Source organism: Pinus tabuliformis, chromosome J (assembly GCF_031772625.1).
Source record: "Pinus tabuliformis cultivar Carrire ecotype Pingquan chromosome J, CPIR1, whole genome shotgun sequence".
Taxonomy (NCBI): Eukaryota; Viridiplantae; Streptophyta; class Pinopsida; order Pinales; family Pinaceae; genus Pinus; species Pinus tabuliformis.
The window spans coordinates 467,504,332-467,525,621 of NC_142295.1; the positions used below are offsets into that span (position 1 = coordinate 467,504,332).

At 41.3% G+C, this 21,290-nt stretch overlaps 1 pseudogene; it reads left to right on the top strand.

Moving 5' to 3' along the window:
- The first annotated feature begins 1,196 nt into the window (after window positions 1-1,196).
- The window catches only part of LOC149227862 (mannose-1-phosphate guanylyltransferase 1-like), a 32,274-nt pseudogene continuing 12,180 nt past the window's right edge, over window positions 1,197-21,290 (top strand).

Here is a 21,290-nt window from a genome sequence, read left to right on the forward strand (position 1 = left end):
ATTTAGAACCAAATTCTCACATGGGTACCTACCCCATGTCTTCAATGTTTGGTGCAATGCACAACAAGTGAGTCTGAAATAGGTGATCCAGTTTGAAGTGACCCTTGTTCTTCAGTCGGTTAAAGTGTTTTCTCCTACAACAATAGCTAATCTTGGACCTAGATTTGACTTTATGGGTTGTGTTATTGAGGGACTGGGGGATCATGTCACTATAGAGGTGGATGAGGATGTGGAATTTGGTAAGATGGTGATTTGTTTCATCTATGGGGATAATAATCAATTTAGTCTCAATCCAGTGAAGAATTGTGCTAGGACTGCAGCCAAAGCTACGATGGAATTGTTGGGGGTTAGGTCGGTGGGATTGTCACTAGGTCTTCATAAAGATCTATGTTTGGGAAGTGGCCTTGGCTCAAGTGCAGTTGCTGCAACAGTGGCTGTGAATGGTTTGTTGAAAATAAATTAACAAAATCAGATCTTGTTTTGTCTATATTGGAATCGCAAAGGGAAATTATACTGCCTTGTGAAGATGTTGGTTATGGGCATACCTTGCAATCATGGCATTGCATCAAACTAAATCCCATTTTGGCATCTTATCAAACACATTGCATTCCTCTTTTAGACAACCATAATTAGCATACATGTCGACCATATCACTCTTAGCGAATACGTCTACCTCGGGCTCAACTTTGCCCTGTAAGCATGGACCTGCTTTCCTAAATCAACACATTCTATAATACAATAGACTCTAATAATACTCATAATCGTGAATTGATTTGGATTCATATATGCTAGCTGCATTTGACGAAATAGTTTTAATGATACCTGTCCATGTCGTAGATTTTGTGGGTGAGTAGAAGGGATAATATTCTATGTTGTAGGCTTCTTTTTGGGTTGGGAAGTTTGGGGGTGCAGATTGTTTTCTATTTCTCTCTTTGGAGGTTATGGGAGAAACGTAAATTTTAGGCTGACTAAAAAGCTTGAATTTTTTCTTAGGCTTGTACTCTGTGGTTTCCTACATGCACTGATTTAGTGATGATTCCTTTGGAAAGCTAGCACCTAGAAAAGTATAATGCACTGTCACCAACTGTTAGGGCTTTGGCATGGGATTTCTTTGACCCATTCCGAGTATATTTGACTCTTGTTGATTAGAAAAGGAGGGAAATGGTAAGAACAACTATGAGAAGTAACAGGAAACCATGAAGGCCCTCATATTGGTCGATGGTTTTGGAACTAGGTTGTGCCCTTTGACATTGAGTGTCCCTAAGCCTCTAGTTGAATTTGCTAATAATCCAATGATTTTGCATCAACTAAATTTAATAAACTTGCAAAAGTAGCAGTGATGAAGGAGACTATCAATTTATTGTATGAAAAATTAAACAAATTGGATTTCAATTTTTGAGCAGATTGAAGCACTAAAAGCTATCGGTGTTCATGAAGTTCTGATGAGCTTCTTGAAGGCATTTGAAACAAAACTTGGTATTAATATTACCTGTTCATGGGAAATATATCCCATGGGAACTACTGGGCCTTTAGCTCTTGTAAGGGACAAACTGATAAATGGATTGGGGGAACCATTTTTTGTTCTCAACAGTGATCAAATCAGTGAATACCCATTAAAGAAAATGGTTGATTCCATACAAAATAGGAAATGGAATTGGTTTTGTTTTAATGTAAAAAGAAAGACCCATTGCTTTCAAAAGTCGTCCAATCAAAGGAAAGTATTTACAAAAAGCTATTTATGAGAAAGAAATGTTGGCAATACTACATGCACTTAAGAAATTGCGGCCCTACCTAATGGGAAGACACTTCAAGCTAAAAATGGATCATGATAGTCTTAAATACTTTTTAGAACAAATATTATCTTCAGGAGAGCAGCAAAAATGGGTCACAAAGATGTTCGGTTATGACTTTGAAATCATCTACAAAAAAGGGAAACAAAATGTTGTGGCAGATGCACTCTCAAGAAAGGACGAGGATGTGGAAGCATTACTTTGTGCCATTTCTATTATCCAACCAGATTGGATAAATGAAGTAAGGGATGAATGGAAAAATGATGAAGAAGTGTGGGCACTCATTCAAAATTTACAACAAGATCCTAGTACATCTAATACATTTAGCTGGAAAAATGATTTGTTATGGTACAAAGATTGCTTATACCTATGTAAGAATTCCCAAATCAAACAAAAGATTCTTATGGAATTGCACACCTCTCCCTTAGGAGGGCACTGAGGATTTTTAAGAACTTACCACAAGGTTAAGAAGGATTTTTTTTGGGATGGCCTTAAATCAGATATTCAAAAGTTTGTGGTGGAATGTTTGGTTTGCTAACAAACTAAAGTTGAAACAATTAAGACCCCAGGTCTATTACAACCTTTATCCATTCCAAGCCAACATTGGGAGGAGGTTTCAATGGATTTTATCACAGGTTTGCCCAAGTTCGAAGGAAAGAGTGTCATCATGGTGGTCGTTGACAGACTTACCAAGTATGCACCCTTTTTTGCATTATCGCATCCATTTAAAGCCAATATAGTTTCTATTGCATTTATGGAAACAATTCAAAAGCTACATGGAAACCCAAAGATTATTGTAAGCGACAGAGATCCCATTTTCAAGGGAAATGTTTGGAAAAAATTGTTTTCTTGTCTTGGTACTCAGTTAGCTCATAGTTCATCTTATCATCCTCAATCTGATAGGAAAACCAAGAAAGTAAATTTTTTTTTGGAAGGATATCTTCGTTGCTTTGTATCTGATAAATAGACACAACAGGTCAAGTGGTTGGCTCTGGCTCAATGGTGGTATAACACTTCCTTCCATACTACGGCAAAAATGACCCCATTTATGACACTTTATGGCTATCATCCACGTCCATCACATCATATTTAAGAGAAAATTCTAAGGTTCAAGCAATGGAAGATCACATCGAGCATGAACAAAAATTTCTCCAACTCTTGAAGGATAAACTCACTTTGGCGCATAATAGAATGAAACAGCAGGCAGATTAACATCATAGTGAAAGAAGTTTTGATATAGGTAATGAGGTATTCCTACAGCTACAACCATATAAAAAAAATGTCCTTCAAGCAAGCTAAGAAGGATAATAAATTATCACCAAAGTATTTGGTCCGTACAAGGTGTTGCAAAAGATTGGTACTATGGCTTACAAATTGGAGCTTCCTGCAGCTTCTCGAGTGCACCCAGTTTTCCATGTTTCATGCTTAAAGAAGGTTAAAGGTGATAAAATCCTAGTTCAAATAATATTGCTAGAACTTGACAAGGAAGGAGAAATCATAAGCAGTCACAAAAACAAGAACTCGACAACTACGAAATCGATCAATTTCAGAGTATCTCATCAAGTGGAAGAACTTATCCACTGAAGATTCCACATGGGAGGGTGAGAATTTTATATAAAAGCATCCAGAACTACTCAAGCGTTGAGGACAACACTTTTTTGAAGGAGAGGGGCATGTTAGTTCCCTATAATACTAGTGATTCCCCCATTACTATTGTCATTGTATCCCTTATTATTATTTTTGTGCCCCTATTATCCCCATATTGTTATTATTGTGCCCTATAGAAGCCCACTAATTTTATTGTTGTGCCCTTATTTTATTATTATTATGTCGTCTTTGATTATATTATGACCCCTTAGACTCCTATATATAGAAATGAGGTTTTGTCATTTGTATCATCCAAGAATTGTTCATTTGTGTAATTTAAAGGAGGTTCCCCCCTCGAAGAGGTTGATTTTGAAGTCGTTGATCTATCTTTTATTCGATTTTGTGAGCTGGTTCATAGTTGACCATGACCCAATTTCATATTGAGACAACCTTTGTCACAATGCAATGTTCCACCATAGTTTATTTTCATATTGACAAAATATTTGTCGCAATGTGACGTTGGACCATGGTTGACCATGATTATAAACACAATGGATTTATATTAAACCCAAGGGTTAATATTATAAAACCTATGAATAATTTTATACCCTTGGAATACAAACCCTTACATCAATACATCCAACGAATTGATGTTACAAACCCAAAAAATAATAAACCCAAGGGATTAATATTAAAAAACCAAGGGTTTATAAACCCAAGGGAATAATATTAAAACCAAGCAACTAATATTTTAAACCCTATGTATATAAACCCTTAGATAAATACTATAAACCATGAAATAAACATTGTTGACCATGATTCATTTAAACATTGAGACAATCTTTGCCACAATGCGACGTTGGACCAAGGATGACCATGGTTGGACATGGTAATATGGTATGCGATTATATCAGAAGGAAGATTTCTAACTCAAAATCGAAGTCAAAGTCTAAATCAAAACCCATTACCTTGAATGCAATTACAAATATTGATCTATACAAGTGCAAGCCATATGACTTAGCGGTGAGGGCGTACGAGCCATCCGACTTAGCAACGAGGGCATGCTTCCAAGGGGGGCCAACACTGGTTTTTTTTACAGAGGAGAATAAGAAGAAATAACCTAATGCATCGCAAAAGAACCAAGATATCAAAGGTAGGTAATGGAAAACCACTCGTAAAGATTTCCTGGTTTAGTTGAGAGGGGTGATTGTTGGGATGAAAAATACTCTTGTGTTCTACATAGGGTGCTTGCCTCACACAAAGCATACTAGCTTGGTCATCATCTTATGGTTCCAAATCACTGAGTCATTTTGCCGCCAATTTTCCAACCTTCATGTTGCGATGCATTCTGCAGGCAACAAGAAATGTTTGCCACACCAAAGCACTATGTTCAAATAGGTTTTGAAGCTTGCATTTGGACATGCTAGGTTCATCTAGGCAAGTGGTAGATTTTGCAGGCATATTTAGATTCTCTGTAAATCTTGAGGATCAACACATTCAACAAGGGTACAATGAAGGGTTCAAAGACATAGTAGAGTTGGGTAATGTAGAAGGAAGAGATGTTGGTTTGAAGACTGGTTTTGAGATAGGGGAGGAATTGGGTTTTTATAGGGGTTGTATCAATATATGGAAAGTTGCAATTGAAGTTAAACTGACTGTATTTTCTGCAAGGGTACAAAAAAATGTACAACAACTTGAGGAATTGTCAAATAGTTACTCATTTTGGATTCAGAAATTAGAAAATGAGTCATTTTAGGACAATTTTAGAGCCTTGAGAAAAAAATTCTTAGCCATTTTTACAACACTATCAGTTCATCTTGAATACGATGGATATCCCAAATGTACAAAAGGAACTGAATTTTGAGTGCACAATTTTTCCCTTTACATAAGTTTTGGCAGAGTTAGTGATCAAGGCACATATGGAAAGCCTTTTTGCATAGACAAAGAACCATTTCTTTTATTTAGAACCTGATTTGGGCCTAATTAATTCTTGTTTTGGATTGGGTAGATTTAGAACCAAATTCTCATGTGGGAACCTACCCGATGTCTTCAATGTTCTATGAACTTCACAAAAAGTGAGTCTCAAACAGGTGATCCATTTTGAAGTGACCCTTGTTCTTCAGTTGGTTAAAGTGTTTTCTCCTGCAGCAATAGCTAATCTTGGACCTAGTTTTGACTTTCTAGGTTGTGTTGTTGAGGGACTAGGGGATCATGTCACTGTAGAGGTGGATGAGGATGTGGAATTTGGTAAGATGGTGATTTGTTTCATCGATGGGGACAATAAACTATTTAGTCTCAATCCAATGAAGAATTGTGCTAGGATTGCAGCCAAAGCTATGATGGAATTGCTAGGAGTTAGGTTGGTGGGCTTGTCACTAGGTCTTCATAAAGGTCTATGTTTGGGAAGTGGCCTTGGCTCAAGTGTAGCTGCTGCCGCAATGGTTGTGAATGGTTTTTCTAGAAATAAATTAACAAAATCATATCTTGTTTTGTCTAAATTGGAATCACAAAGGGAAATTATACTGCCTTGTGAAGATGTTGGTTATGGACATACCCTGCAATCATGGCATTACATCAAACTAAATCCCATTTTTGCATTTTTCAAACACATTTCATGCCTCTTTTAGATAGACATTATTAGCATACATGTCGACCATAGCACTCTCAATGAATATGTCTACCTCAGGCTCAACTTTGCCACGTAATCATGGACTTTCTTTCCTAAATCAACACATTCTATAATAAAATAGACTCTAAGAATACTCACAATCGTGAAATCATTTGGCTTCATATATGCTAGCTGCATTTGATGAAATAGGTTTAATGATACTTGTCCATATCATAGATTATGCGGGTGAGTAGAAGGGATAATCTTCTATGTTGTAGGTTTATTTTTGGGTTGGGGACTTTGGGGGTGCAGATTGTTTTCTGTTTCTCTCTTTGGAGGTTAGGGGAGAAATGGAAATTTGAGGCTGACTATAAATCTTGATTTTTTGCTTAGGCTTGCACCCTGTGGTTTCCTACATGCATTGATTTAGTGATGATGCCTTTGGAAAGCTGGCACCTAGCACATTGCAATGCACTGCCACTAACTACTCGGGCTTCGCGATGGGAATTCTTTGACCTGTTCTGAGCATATTCGACTCTTTTTTATTTGAAAAAGAGGGAAATGTTAAGAATAACTATGAGAAGTAACAAGGTACCATGAAGGCCCTCATATTGGTTGATGGTTTTGAAACCAGGTTGCACCCTTTGACATTGAGTGTCCCTAAGCCTCTGGTTGAATTTGCTAATAAGCCAATGATTTTGCATCAAGTAAAGCTAATAAACTTGCAACAATAGTAGTGATGAAGGAGATTGTTGATTTATTGTATGAAAAATTAAACAAATTGTATTTCAATTTTTTAGTAGATTGATGCAGTCAAAGCTAATTTTGTTCATGAAGTTATGATGAGATTCATGAAGGAATTTGAAATGAAACTTGGTATTAAGATGACCTATTCATGGGAAATATAGCCCATGGGCACTACTGGGCCTTTAGCTCTTGCAAGGGATAAACTGATAAATGGATTGGGGGAACCATTTTTTTTCACAACTGTGATCAAATCAGGAATACCCATTAAAGCAAATGGTTGATTCCGTACAAAATATGGAGGAGAAGCATCCATCATGGCAACCAACATACATTTTTTTGCCCTTCCTGTTACACAAAAATATCATCACCACGATTATTTGTAGTCAATATGGGTCTATCATCACTTGTACTATCCTCCTAAGCAAGTCCTAGACCTCAGCTCTTCAAGTCAAGCTTTGAAAATGAGAGGAAGACATTAAAAATCAACAAAGCTCTGGTTCTGCACTTTCTCTCACTGTTGCCTGCGGTCTCGCACCCCCTGTTCACAAAAACTGCGGACCGGCCCACTCTGTCCCTAAAGGAGTGCGTGCGGACCCCTGTGAAAGTAAAAAATGCGCAAGTTTATTCTAAAAACTCATTTTGGGTTAATTCTAGATGATTCTAGAAGGAATTTTGACGTGGATTGGTCGCTCTTAGGTGGTTCATGCATCCCAAAAGAGAAGGAGCTAATCCCTTGATGAGAGGAGCTATCCCTTTGAAGGAGAGCTTTATCCCTTTGAAGGAGGACCTAGTAACTTCCCTCCATTGCACTATAAATTAAGGCATTGGGCTGGTTGCTAAGGAAGTTAGAAGCTGAACATTTTTGAGGGTAAATGCTGGTGGAATTGAGACTTCCTAGTTAAGCTTGAGAGGAGAGATCACATACCTTTTTGGCTTCATTGGGAAGAGAGTGAAACTTGTCAAAGTAGAGGAGACTTCTTGTTGGACCTCGGGAGGAGCTTGTACAGCATCAAGGCATAGGTTGTAAAGTTCTTCTTTGATTTTAATTAATACAATCAAATTCATTTTTCTCAACAAATTGTCCTATGTCATTTGTTTCATGAATTCCTTGATCATCATGTTAGATATGCTTTATGATATTGGCTTTTCAGGTGCTATTTAATTTGTTTGCTTGTTTGTGTTTGCAGATTCGCAACAAGGGAGCTCATTTGGATCAAAGGAGCGAGGCTTCCACAAACTTGCATTGGACCCAAGGTAGGCCTAAACACTTGTTTGCCTTTGTTTATAAATGCATATTTAGAGAAAGATAGTTTTTGATTGGCTTGCTTGTCACTAGATATCGTTAGATTCTAGGAAGGTCTATCTTGTCCGCAAGATCGACTCATTCCGTGTGACAAAATGGCGACTCCACTGGGGACTTGATTTTTTCCTTGTTTTTACTTTGACCTGAGAAACTGTGTTTTTGTTTCTGTTTTTGGCTTGTTGTGTGTGGAATTGGGTAGATTTAGTAGATCTAGGATTATTTTTTGTTTTTCATAACTTTGGGAGAGGACCACACCCTCGGCTTGGGACACAGTGCAGACCTATCTACACTTTTCCTTTTAGCACAGAGCGGTACCGCACCTGTGTTAACTGTGGGCCTGCGGACCCTGTCAAAATTTTGGAAAACCTAAGATTTTCTCTGTTAGTCAACTTAGTTTTTGTTTAGATGTTATTATCCCCTACCCAGACATACATATAACTTGTCAGAAGCTTTTCTTAGGTTAATTCCATTGGTGTTAGTGTTTTAGGTGAAATTCCTAGAAGTTTTGATTTTTGGGTTTGGTTTTCATTTTGGTCTTGTAGTAGCTCTGAGCTTAGAAGCTGTAGAAACCTCAGATTACCTTGGTTTTTACTAGCCTTCTTATGAGTCTGACCATTTGTAAAATCTACCTTTGTTGAGGAATCCACCTTGTGTTTTCCCTTTACGAAACTTCGAAAAAGATTGTGTTAAAAGTTTGGATTTCATTTTTAGAAAAGAAAACAAAAATTGGTTGTTTTTTGACTGATTTGTGATTCTGGACAAATTAGTCCTTAGTTTGCTTGTAGCTAAGTAAAAAATCTTTGAAAAGACATCTTGTAAGCTTTGACTTCAAATAGGTTTTTATAGTTTATAGATCTCAAGATTAGTCATTTCCATAGTTTTGAGTGTTTTATAAAAAATAAAAAATATCTCTTTTGGAAAAAGTTTGTTTTTGTAGTGGTTGAGTGTTTTGAAAGAAAAGGGAAATTTTTGTGAAAATAACTAGTTGTCTCGTTTTGAGTGCATTGGAAAAGACAAAAAGCTCTTCTAATTTGTTTGTTAAGAAAGATTTGTGTTTACAAGTATTTGCATTCTCAAACTCTTTCCTAGCTAGAAGTTCATTGAAGAGAAAAGATTGCTTAATCATCTTAAGTGCATTTTTTAGTGATTTTGAGTCGAGTCTTCATACCATGAGTTTCATCTCCGCACCTCTTGACTTAAACAAAAACCAATAAAAATAATTCTTAAAGTAAAATCTATCTAGTAATATTTTTATTTCTAGGGCTCTGATACACCAATATAGCTTAGGCTAGTGTCTTGGAGTAGGGAGTAATTAACTCTCCAAGACAGTAAACCAAACAAGTAGCTGTATCTTGCGGTAGGAGAGAAATCAAATTTTTGCATTTATGCTCTCGGAAAGCTCCTCTTAAAGGAGAAGCACGAGATCGTGTCTGAACCAGTGTGGGAATCAATCCTTCCTCATTGGGAACGACGCCAGATATTCACATATTAAAAATGGTAAACCTCAGATTAACCATTGTCGAGGAGCCTGGGGTCACTTGTTGATAAACCTTGGATTATTTCAAGGAGCCTTCAAGGGGATTGAGCTTGTTACTCTACCCTTGCATGCGTATCGGATCGTAGACTGCTCCCCCAGGTATATTTGTTTCCGTTGGTAACCTTAGTGACCATATTCTATAGGATTCTTCCTAAGGTGACAGTGGTGGAAAGATCCCACTGTACCTGGAGCAGACGTCGGCTAGACTCACTTGGATTTTCTGGGGGGTTCTCTTCACTCGAGACGGTTTAGTGGAGAAACTTGTGCCAGTCTATTCATTAAGTAGGTTGCCAGGGTAACTGTTCCAACCGCCATTTCTGTATTGAACTCTGCGACGTTGGGCTTCATCACCAACTAGTGTTTTCAGTACGGAAAGTTACTGTTTGTGTGTGTTTGTTCTCCTAGATTCTTTAGGCGTGTGATTCAAAATTGTTTGGTTTTTTATAGGCTTTAGGTGGTTTTCATTGAGATTTTACTTTGTTTGCGTGTGAAGTAGTTAAAATTTTTTAATCGTGGCTGAATTACCGAGGAAGTCCCGTAGACTTCGGGGCCAACCTCCTGAGTTTTCACCGAGCCAGCCTGAAGGGTTAAGAGCCTTCGTAACTCCTAGAGACAGTAGAGTTGGGTCACCTGAAGAAGGAGAGTCTTCTTTGGTGGTACATCCTAATTTTCAAGCTTTAGTAGTAGATTATAATCCACAATCAGTGTCTGTCTCTGAAATTACTGGTAGCTTTTCATCTACTAGTGATATAGGTGAGGAACCTGAAATATCTGAGCCTGAAAGTGAATTTGCTGCTACTCCAACATCAGGGTTTACCTCTCCAACTTCTAGTGGTCCTGGTTCACCCAAGGTAGAAAGAATAATTACCCAAAATCTTCCTTCTGGACTTATAGCTATCGAAGAACTTGCTACTCCGGAAGAAGAAGTAGGCATCCCTATCCCTAAAAATCAACCTGTTATTGAACTAAGGGAGCGTGAATCAATTTTTTACAGTCCACCTAGGAGCAGTGCTTGGTATCTTTCATTGAATAATTTTTTGGAAAACCCAGGGTTAAGTTTTTCACCACCTCGTATTCCTTATCACCCAACACCTAGAGGTTACTATCCTCCGTTAAATATGTCAAGACAGTCGTCCATGTTTACTCAATCGCCAGAATCCTTTTTGTACGGCGGTCCTTCTGTTCCCTCTGGGTATCAGTCACTTTCTGGTACTTTTGTGGGAGCATCTCCTCAACCCATTGAACAAGGGTTATTAACTGGAAACAATGGTACTAAGCCATTGAGTGTAGAAGATATTCTCATGATGTCAGGTACTATTCCTAATCCTCAACCTCAAGGTGGTCAGTTACCGCCTGGGGGGCAGCCTCAAAATCCTCAATTATCGCCTGGGGGGCAACCTCAAGGTACCCAATTTGCGCCTGGGGGGCAACCTCAAGGACAGTACATACCTACGGGACAATACGTTCCTCAAGGTCAACCCCAGACTCAATATGTACCTCAAGGTCAACCCCAGTATCAATATGTACCTCAAGGTCAACCCCAGTATCAATACGTGCCTCAAGGGTATCAACCCCAAGGTCAGTACTCGAACCAAGGTTTCCAACCACCCTGCAATCAATCATATGTTCAAGGAACGGGAAATGTACCTTTGAATTATCAACCCTACCCTCAACCCGGTTATGGTCCTCAATATTCTCAACCTGTTATGGGTCCGTACCCCGGAATGAATTCAATGTGGGATCCATCACAAACTCAACAGGTCTTGCAACTGAATGTACAATTTTCATCTCAAACTGGACAACCCTTAGTTTCTGGTTCACCCCAGCAACCTGTCCAGTCTACTATTCAAACTTCTGTACCTTTGGTAGTTTCTCAGCCTGGGCCTAGTACGCCTCGTACTTCGCCTCAAACGGATGCTACAACTGCTGCAACATCTGTTCAATCTACCCCACCTACTTCTGGATTATCGACAGCTCCAGTTTCTACTGTTCCTGTATCTACTCCTCAGACATCTTTACCTCAGTTTGGATCCACAATTCAAACTTCAGTTTAGATGCCTGTAGGACAACCTGGTTCAAGTACGGTTGTAACAAGTCAACCACAATTTACTTATCAACCATACCAGGGACAGTACCAATTCAGGCCTGCTGTGCAGCAGCCAGTCTATCAGTATCAACCGTACCCTGGGTACACATATCAACAACCTCAACAACCCCAGTACGGTCTGGTTAATCCTGGTTTTCCGGGAGGATACAATATCCCAAATGCAATTCCTATTCCTAGTTATCCTGGATATCCTCCTCCTGGGGCTGGTCTCATGACCTAGAGTTTTAGGGACCCTAATCGTCAGTTACCGTTTATTGCAACTTTGGACTTGCCTGACTTGTCGCGCCTAATGAATGATCCCATTAATTATCTTCCGTTTTGGCTGCCAATGCCGAATAAGTTGCCTAGTGATATTCCTAAGTTTGAAGGCAAATCAGGAGAGGACCTGTCGAACCATGTGATGACTTATCACCTCTGGTGTGCGTCTAACTCCATTTTAGATGATTCAATCCGTCTAAGGCTTTTCCAGTGCACTCTAATTGGTCTTGCGGCCAAGTGGTACATTGAGTTACCACGAGGCACTTTTTATAACTTTAGTCAGTTAGATACCTCGTTTTTAACTCATTTTCAGTTGCCAGTCAGATATGACAATGGCACGAAATTACTGACTTCATTAAAGCAGTCGATGTCCACTTACATTTCAGATCACATTCATGAATGGAGACGTCGACGGCATTTAGTGAAGATTTTTACTCTGGATTAGATCTTAGTTGAATGGTTTGTAAAATATTTATTGCCAAAGATCATTGAGGATGTAGCTAAGGCTGGAGTCATTACTGAAGAGCAAGTAATTGCTCAAGCACAGTACCTTGACTTGGTTTATAGTCAGTTAGGTACGTTACATGAGAAAATCTCCAATCTTCCTAAGCAAAATCAAATCGCTGCAGCTCCTTTAGGGTATCATGCCGCTGATGGTATGATTGGTACGGTTAACACCAAAAGTAAGAAGAAGTCTTCCAAGAATTCTTCTCCTATCATAACCTTGCTAGACTCCCCGACAGGAGATTATTCCGTGGAAATTTCCGCTGATATTCATGTTGTAGAGTCATCTACAGCCAAATCAAAATCCGGTGGTAAGAAGAAATGGAAGAAGAAAAATAAAATGGATAAAAATTCAAAAGAGAAACCTGAAAAAGCGGAATCAAATGATGAGAAACGCAAACCTTGTTATCCTTGTCTCATTTGTGATAAAGAGCATTTTACAAGAGACTACCCTCATCGAGCAGGGGTTGTAAAAATTGTCAAAGGTTCCCAAATGCTTGCTGTTTTGAAGGATCCTTTTCCAAGTCAAGACAGTAAGATGATAGGTTCTTCCTTGAATGCCAATGAAGAACCCATACTGATGATGTCCCATGTTAGGATTGTGACTCGATCACATGATTATGGTAGTAAAAGTCCTGTTGATGGTAAAGAAGCAGAATCTTCTCATTCTAACCCATCAACCTCAGCTCCCGGTTTCGATCCACTACAGATCGAGAAACCTAATCCAGACTTAGTAATCAAACCGCCCGCCAAGGGTATACTTCGAAAGTCAGTTTCAATCCACATGCGAGAGCGGCTCAAAACTATAACAATGTTGAGGATTTAGCTGTTTCACCTTCAGCAATGTTGGCTTTGGAAGTGCTGCAGTCATGTCCAACACAACAAAAATTACTTTTGTCGGCTATAGGAGCTGTTGACGTTCAGGACTCCAACCTAATAATTTTCGATCTAGAAAATAGTAAACTGCACTTACCTCATCAAATGCCTTTCCAGATCCTAGTGATAGTCAAAAACAAGCCTATTCATAGGACTGTGATTGATGAGGGAGCCTCAACGTGTATTATGTCGATACAGTGTTGGAGATCGCTTGCTTCTCCTTCATTAAATCAATCCCCGACGATTCTAAAGGCCTTTGATGGCCGTGGGTTTCATCCTTTTGGCATTCTACAGGATTTACCTATAGGGGTTGAAGGAAAAATTGTTAATCTAGATGTGGAGGTGGTTGATGCTCCTCTAGATTACAACCTTCTCTTGGGTCGTAGTTGGTCTTACGTTATGACAGCTGTCGTTTCATCAGTCTTTCGGGTTATAAAGTTTCCTCATAATGGAAAGATCGTAACAATAGACCAGTTGGCTTACTTTTCGTCCGACCCAGCCTCTTCTGAAAGCATTCATCATGTCGGTAAAACGACTATCCCGTATAAGGATGTTGGAGTAGGACTAGTTAAATATGCCGGTTTACTCAGAACTTTTCCTTTTCCTCCGATCAATGCATTGTCTTCTTTTGCAACCATTCATATGATTTTGTCAGACACCATTGTTTATGACGATCCTTGGATCGTACCTTCCGAATCTGAGATAGACTCATTTGGTGATGTTATGCCTTTGAGTCCACATGAAATTGCGTATGAGGCCGCACAATCGTTTACCGACCCATCTTCAACCAAAATTGACTTAATGAATGTGGTCCATGAGGAATCACTTTTCACATCAAGCTCGGATGCAACAACGTTTTCCGAACATGTTCACTCTGATGAGCAAATTCGTGAAATCCTATGTGTAGATGATTTACCATGGGAAGATCTCCATCACAGATCTTCGTTCTTACCCGAGAATGAACGTTTTGAAAATGATTTTTCATCAATTTTTACAACTGAATATGTCAAGGAACCTTAGAATCCAATGAAAAATCCTGATTCAGAGTTAAATTTGGGAAACATCTCTCGAACTATTCCTATTGACATTTCGGTTAAGCCTGGAATTGTTGAAAACATTCATATAGGTGCCTCGTGTACAGAAGATGAAATTAGAATATATAAGGCCCTATTTCAAGAATTCCGCGACGTGTTTTCCTGGTCCTATGAGGAAATGCTAGGAATTGACCCCGCAATTGTTGTTCATGAAATCAAGACTTTCCCGGAAGCTAAACCCGTCCGGCAACGTTTGCATCAGATTCACCCAAGAAAAGCTACTGCTATTAAAGCAGAAGTTGAAAAATTACTCAAAGCAGGTTTCATTTATCCGATTCCGTTAACGGATTGGGTATCGAATATTGTTCCGGTTAACAAAAAGCAAGGGACAATAAGAATATGTACTGATTATAGGGACATTAATCGAGCCTATCCAAAGGACAATTACCCAACTCCCTATATCGATCAAATCATTGATGATTGTGCCGGCAGCGAAATATTTTCCTTCATGGATGGTTTTTCCGGATACAATCAAATCAATATTCTACCTGCCGATCAAACAAAAACGGCTTTCATTTGTGATCCGGATTTAAACAGGAACGCAACAAATTATAGAGATAACCATATACACAAAGATGCAGCGGAAATAATACTTCATTTCATTAATGGAAAATACTGAAATATACTTACAACCAGAAATGGAAATAAACCAGCTAGGGCGATGGTAGCTTATCTCGGAGAAGAGATGTGGTGGCTACATGCCTCTGAACTGTGTTACAATGAGGCTCGAAAGCCTATTTATTGTTGAGAAACAATGGAAAACCCTTAACATTCCAAAACCTAACCTTAGGAGATGAAACGCCAAACTATGGGCCCCGTTTGGGGGTAAATTGGTACACCAACTTCCCGGGGTCGTAACTTTGGCATATGATCTCCGTTTGACGCGTACAATAGCTCATTAGAAAGATCTATCCGAGCACTATCATTGTTGGAACGGGAAACATCGGTCCATTCCATGGACTGTTGCCCCTGGATTCCCCAAAAAACGTCTTTTAGGGCCTCAAAATGGCTCCGGAAGTTCAGGACCCGAAAAACTGCTAAAAATAGTAAGTTGTGCTACAATTAAGGAAACTGAAAATGTTGAGAAAGACAATGGTGGGGGTCCAGGTGGAGTTGGCAGGTGGCCACCAATATCCACTTGGATCATTCCTCCCCCCTTAGGAAGCAATGGTCCCCATTGCGTTGAGCTCCTCCATGAGATGAGGAAACTTCTGCTGAACTTGTTCCCTGGTGAGCCACTTGCCCTGCTGAAGGAGTTGGCCTGCTTTGACAACTCGATACAGTTGGATATTCTGTTGGCGAGTGTTCTTGATCTGTGTGTCCATGATCCGATCAGTTGCAGCTTGTTCCATGCAATCTGGATTTAATTCTGTGGGTTTGAGCTGTTCTGCAATGTCGGATGTGTCTAACAATGGTGGAAAGTATGGCCAAAGGCGGTCCACATTGAACACTGGGTGCAGCCCAAGGAATGGGGGAATGCTGAGCTCAAATGCATTGTCTCCCATCGCCTTCGTAATGGTGTAAGGACCATATCGGAGTGGTCTCAATTTCCGATAGGCTCCAGTAAGTCGTTCCTTTTGCAAATGCAACCAGACTTTGTCGCCCACCTGAAACTTGTGTGGCACCCGGTGTTGATCATGTCGCTGCTTGTACTTGGAATTTGATTTCTCAAGAATGTCATGGACCTGCTGGTGAATATGTTGGATGCGCTCAATGAAGCTAGTGGCCTTATCTGTTTTGGACTGGACATGAGCTGAATTCATGTGAGTAGCTGCAAGGGGCATGGCCACATCAATGGGGCATAGTGGCTGGAATCCCAAACCCACCTGAAAAGGGCTATGGCCAGTGGAGCTGTGAAGAGCTCGGTTGTAGCTGTGCTGAACATAGGGGAGGCTCTCGTCCCATGTGCGTGGATACTTTGAGTTATACATGCGCAGAATGTGCACAATCATCCTGTTGACAACCTCTGTCTGGCCATCAGTTTGAGGATGGAAGGCTGTGGACTTCGTGAGTTTGGTGTCCAGCATTGACCAGAGACTGGACCAAAATGTGCTGAGAAACTGACTGTCCCGATCTGAGATGATAGACTGTGGGATCCCAAAGTGCACCCACACTCGCTCAAAGAAGAGTTTAGCAGTGGCTTTTGTTGTGATATTCTTCTTGCAGCCCATCATAATGGCCATCTTCGAGAACCTGTCGACGACCACAAAAACACAGTCATTTCCATGCTTAGTGGAAGGAAGGCCTGACATGTAATCCATGGAGATGGATTCCCAAGGTCGACTAGGGGTAGGCAACGGGGTATAGAGGCCGTGCTTCTTAATGGTCAGTTTGGCAATGGCACAGGCAGTACATGATCGGATGTACTTCCCAACATCCTGTCGAAGATTTGGCCAATAGAAATAATTTTGCAGTACTGCCACTGTTTTCTCGACCCCGAAATGCCCAACAGCCCGACTGTAGTGTGCTTCCCAAATCATCTTGGCACGCTCGCTTGAAGGAACATAAAGGTGACCGAGGTGGCATAATAGGGAGTCCTAGAGGTGAAAATCTGCAACATGCCAACCTTCCAAGAGTGTCCGGTATGTGTGGCCGAATTCTGGGTCGCTTTTGTAGAGAAGTGGCCAATCAGCAGTCTCGTGCCCACAAGAGTTGAGCACGGTGGTCAGCGCCATGATCGGTGGCCGACTGAGGCAATCTGCAACATTATTGGTGCTGCCCTTTTTATACTTGATATTCAAGTGAAACTGTTGCAGGTATGTAGACCACTTCTGATGGCGATCATTCTGCAATTTCCCTTGGGTCTGTATGAACTGCAGAGGTCAGTGGTCTGTGTGGATGACCGTTTCCTTCCCCAAAATATAATGCTTCCATTGTCGGCAGGCCTGTACAATGGAATACATCTCTTTATCATAAGTGGGGTACTTCCGGACTGTGTCTGAAAGTGTTTCACTGTGATATGACACTGGATGTCCATGTTGAGTAAGGACTGCCCCAATAGCATAGTCAGAGGCATCTGTCTCGACCTCAAATGGTTGTTGTAAATCTGGTAACGCGAGCACTGGTGCTGTGCAGAGGCGATCCTTCAATTCCCTGAATGCCTTCTGTTGAGATTCAGACCAAAAGAATTTTGCTTTCGCCCCGCCCTTGGTGACTTGACTCAAGGGCCAAGAAATATGAGAAAACCCCAACACAAACCTGCGGTAGAAGTTGGCAAGACCTAGAAAGCTGCGGAGCTCTATTAGAGTGGTTGGAGAGGGCCAATCCCGAATGACTTGGATCTTGGCCGGATCGACATGCACCCCCTGTTCATCAATGATGTATCCCAGATACTGAACCTGGGTCATGCCAAAAGTGCATTTCTCCAAATTGGCACATAGTTTGTGTTGCCGCAGTGTTTGGAGAACCTGTCGGATGTGGTGGAGGTGCTATTCCCAACTCTGGCTGAAGATCAAAATGTCATCCAAGTATACTACTACAAAGGAGTTGGCGAATGGCCGCAAGATGTCATCCATTAGCCTCATAAAGGTTGCAGGAGCATTCGTCAATCCGAAAGGCATGACCAACCATTCGAAGAGGCCCTCCTTGGATTTGAAGGTAGTCTTCCACACATCGGAGGGTTCGATTGGTACCTGGTGATATCCTGACTTCAGATCGATCTTGCTGAAATATTTCGCCCCCTTTAGTTGGTCTAGGAGGTCATCAATCCGTGGGATCGGGTACCTATTACGGACAGTGATCTTGTTCAGCGCCCGATAGTCAATACAGAGTCTCCACGTCCCATCCTTCTTCTGTACCAACATGATTGGGCTCCCACAGGGCAATGAACTCGGACGGATGTGACCTTTCTGTAGGAGCTCCTGAATCTGCCTCTTGATTTCATCGTTCTCCATAATGGAGCGCCGATAAATTAGTCCATTGGGTAGCGGCGCACCTGGGGTCAGATCGATGGAGTGCTTGACTTGACAGTGCAGAGGAGCCCCTGCCGGGGAGGTGAAGATGTACTCGTACTCCTCCACAACCTTGTCCATCTGTAGTTGTCGTGCAGAGGGACCCCGTTTGGAGGCCGCGGCCACTGTCTTCTTCTTTCCTTGAGGGCGTATCATCAAGAAAACAAATTTCCTGGTTTTGGAAATGATCTTACTGCATTGTTTTGCAGTAATCAAAGAGAGGGCGGCAGGTGGTGCTACCTCTGGTATCCTGAACAACTTATTTCCCAATGTAATAATAACAGCACGGGGCCTTGATTCATACACAGCATGTCGCTTCCACAAGTATGGTTGTCCTAGTAATACATCACAAACTTCAAGGGGAGCAATGTCACACAATACCTCATCCGTGAAGGGCTTGATGTTGTATGGAAGGCGACACTGCTGGCTCACGCGAAGATCTCGTCCTTGGTGAAGCCACCCAATGGTGTATGGTTGTGGATGTGCTGGGGTCGGTAAGCCCAACCGCTTCACGACCTCTACCGAAATGAGGTTCTTTTGAACTGTATCGGGGAGCCCTTTACCCAGATCTGGGAGTGGAAGAGATGCTCCTCCTCCTCTGGATCTTCGGGTTCATTTTTCTGGATCTTTGCGGTAGCAACAGTGGTGTTGGGATCCGCATCAATGATCTGCTTCCCTTTTTCATACCCCTTATCGGGTTCTGACTCAGAGTCGGAACATGCATCTGATTCTGAAACCTTTAGCTCAGCCACCAGTGACTGCTTGGCCTAACACTCACTTGTGTTGTGAGTGGAGCTCTTATGGAACTCGCACCATCTTCCAGTGTCCTTTTTCGGCTTCGCGGCGCTGTTCTTTGCTTGCGGCTTCGGCTGGTTGTCTTGGGCTGTCCCGCCTTGGCTTTGTCCTTTGTTCTGTGGTTTAGGGGCACCTTTCCCCTGCTTCGGATTCGCAGATCCAAAGTCTCACTTCTTTTGTTTAAACTTCTGCTCGACCTTGACGGCATATTGGTATGCTGCGCCGAGCGAGGGGATGTTTAGGAATTGTATTTCTTCCTGGATGTACTTGTGCAGGTAGCCACGGTATTTGAGTATCAAATGTTGCTCCGAGTCCTTGATACCCAACTTTGTGCGAAGGGTGTGGAAAAGATTGGTGAACTCCGGCACGTCTTGGTCCCTTCCCTGCTGCAGCGTGGTCCACTTTATGTATTCATACTCATAGCTTCCGACAGGGTAGTACTGCTCCTTGATGGCATCCCGGAACGAATCCCAGGTGGGTGAGGCTGAAAATAGTGAGGCAGTACTTTCATCCTTCTGCTCGCAGTAGGTTTCCCACCAGTCCTTGACGTGGGGGGCTGCTTTGAGAAGAGCAAAAACAATCTTTTCCTGACTCGAAAATTCATGAACAGAAAAATAACCCTCTAGCAGATTTAACCATTTATCTACGGCATCTGCGTCTATCTGACCCTTGAATATGGGGATTTCAAAATTAACTTGTACCTTAAAGGGTGTGGCATTTCCAGAGTAGCTGCTGGAAGCCGATGCGTTGCTTCTGGGTAGCCGCTGAAGGATCTGGGCAAAGCTGTCCATCATCGCGTTCCATTGTCGCTCGAGAGCTTCTTCGAGCAAGATTTTGATGGGATCTCCTGCCCCCTCGTCTTTCTTCTCGTCTGCCATGGGAGGCCGTCGGGATTTGCGAGGCTGGTCTTGCAAAGGTTCAACCATTTCAAGCCCTAACTCCTTATATCCCGACCTTGTTGGGGACATGCAAAGAAAAACAGAGAAAAAGCAGACCGCTCTGATACCACTGATCCGGATTTAAATAGGAATGCAACAAATTATAGAGATAACCATATACACAAAGATGCAGTGGAAATAATACTTCATTTCATTAATGGAAAATACTGAAATATGCTTACAACCAGAAATGGAAATAAACCAGCTAGGGCGATGGTAGCTTATCTCTGAGAAGAGATGTGGTGGCTACATGCCTTTGAAATGTGTTACAATGAGGCTCGAAAGCCTATTTATTGTTGAGGAACAATGGAAAACCCTTAACATTCCAAAACCTAACCCTAGGAGATGAAACACCAAACTGTGGGCCCCGTTTGGGGGTAAATTGGTACACCAACTTCCCGGGGTCGTAACTTTGGCATATGATCTCCGTTTGACGCGTACAATAGCTCATTAGAAAGATCTATCCGAGCACTATCGTTGTTGGAACGGGCAACATCGGTCCATTCTATGGACCCATGTTGCCCCTGGATTCCCCAAAAAACGTCGTTTAGGGCCTCAAAACGGCTTTGGAAGTTCAAGACCCAAAAAACTGCTAAAAATAGTAAGTTGTGCTACAATTAAGGAAACTAAAAATGCTGAGAAAAACAATGGTGGGGGTCCAGGTGGACTTGGCAGGTGGCCACCAATATCCACCTGGATCAATTTGTCCATGGGGGACATTTGATTATTGCAAATTACCTTTTGGGCTCAAGAATGTCGGGGCAACTTTTCAAAGGGCCATGTCTTATACGTTTCATGACATCAAGCACATTGTGCAACCCTATCTTGATGATTTTCCTACTCATTCATTACAGCGATTTGATCATCTCATCCATTTACGAGCAATCTTTATGAGGGGTAGGCATTATCGGATTAGGTTGAATCCACACAAGTGTGTTTTCTGTATAGAAACGGGTCGATTGCTGGGGTTTGTTATTTCGAAAGCCAGCATTCGCGTCAATCCCTCGAAGGTTGAAGCTATTGTCAAATTGCCTCCTCCTTCGAGTCTTCGCCAACTCCAAAGTTTGTAAGGGAAATCAAACTTTTTACGATGATTCATTCCTAACTACGCCGAGGTTACAAAGGGTTTTACCCGGTTGTTGAAACAGAATACTCCATTCTATTGGGATGAGATAGCTCAAAAATCTTTTGATGCA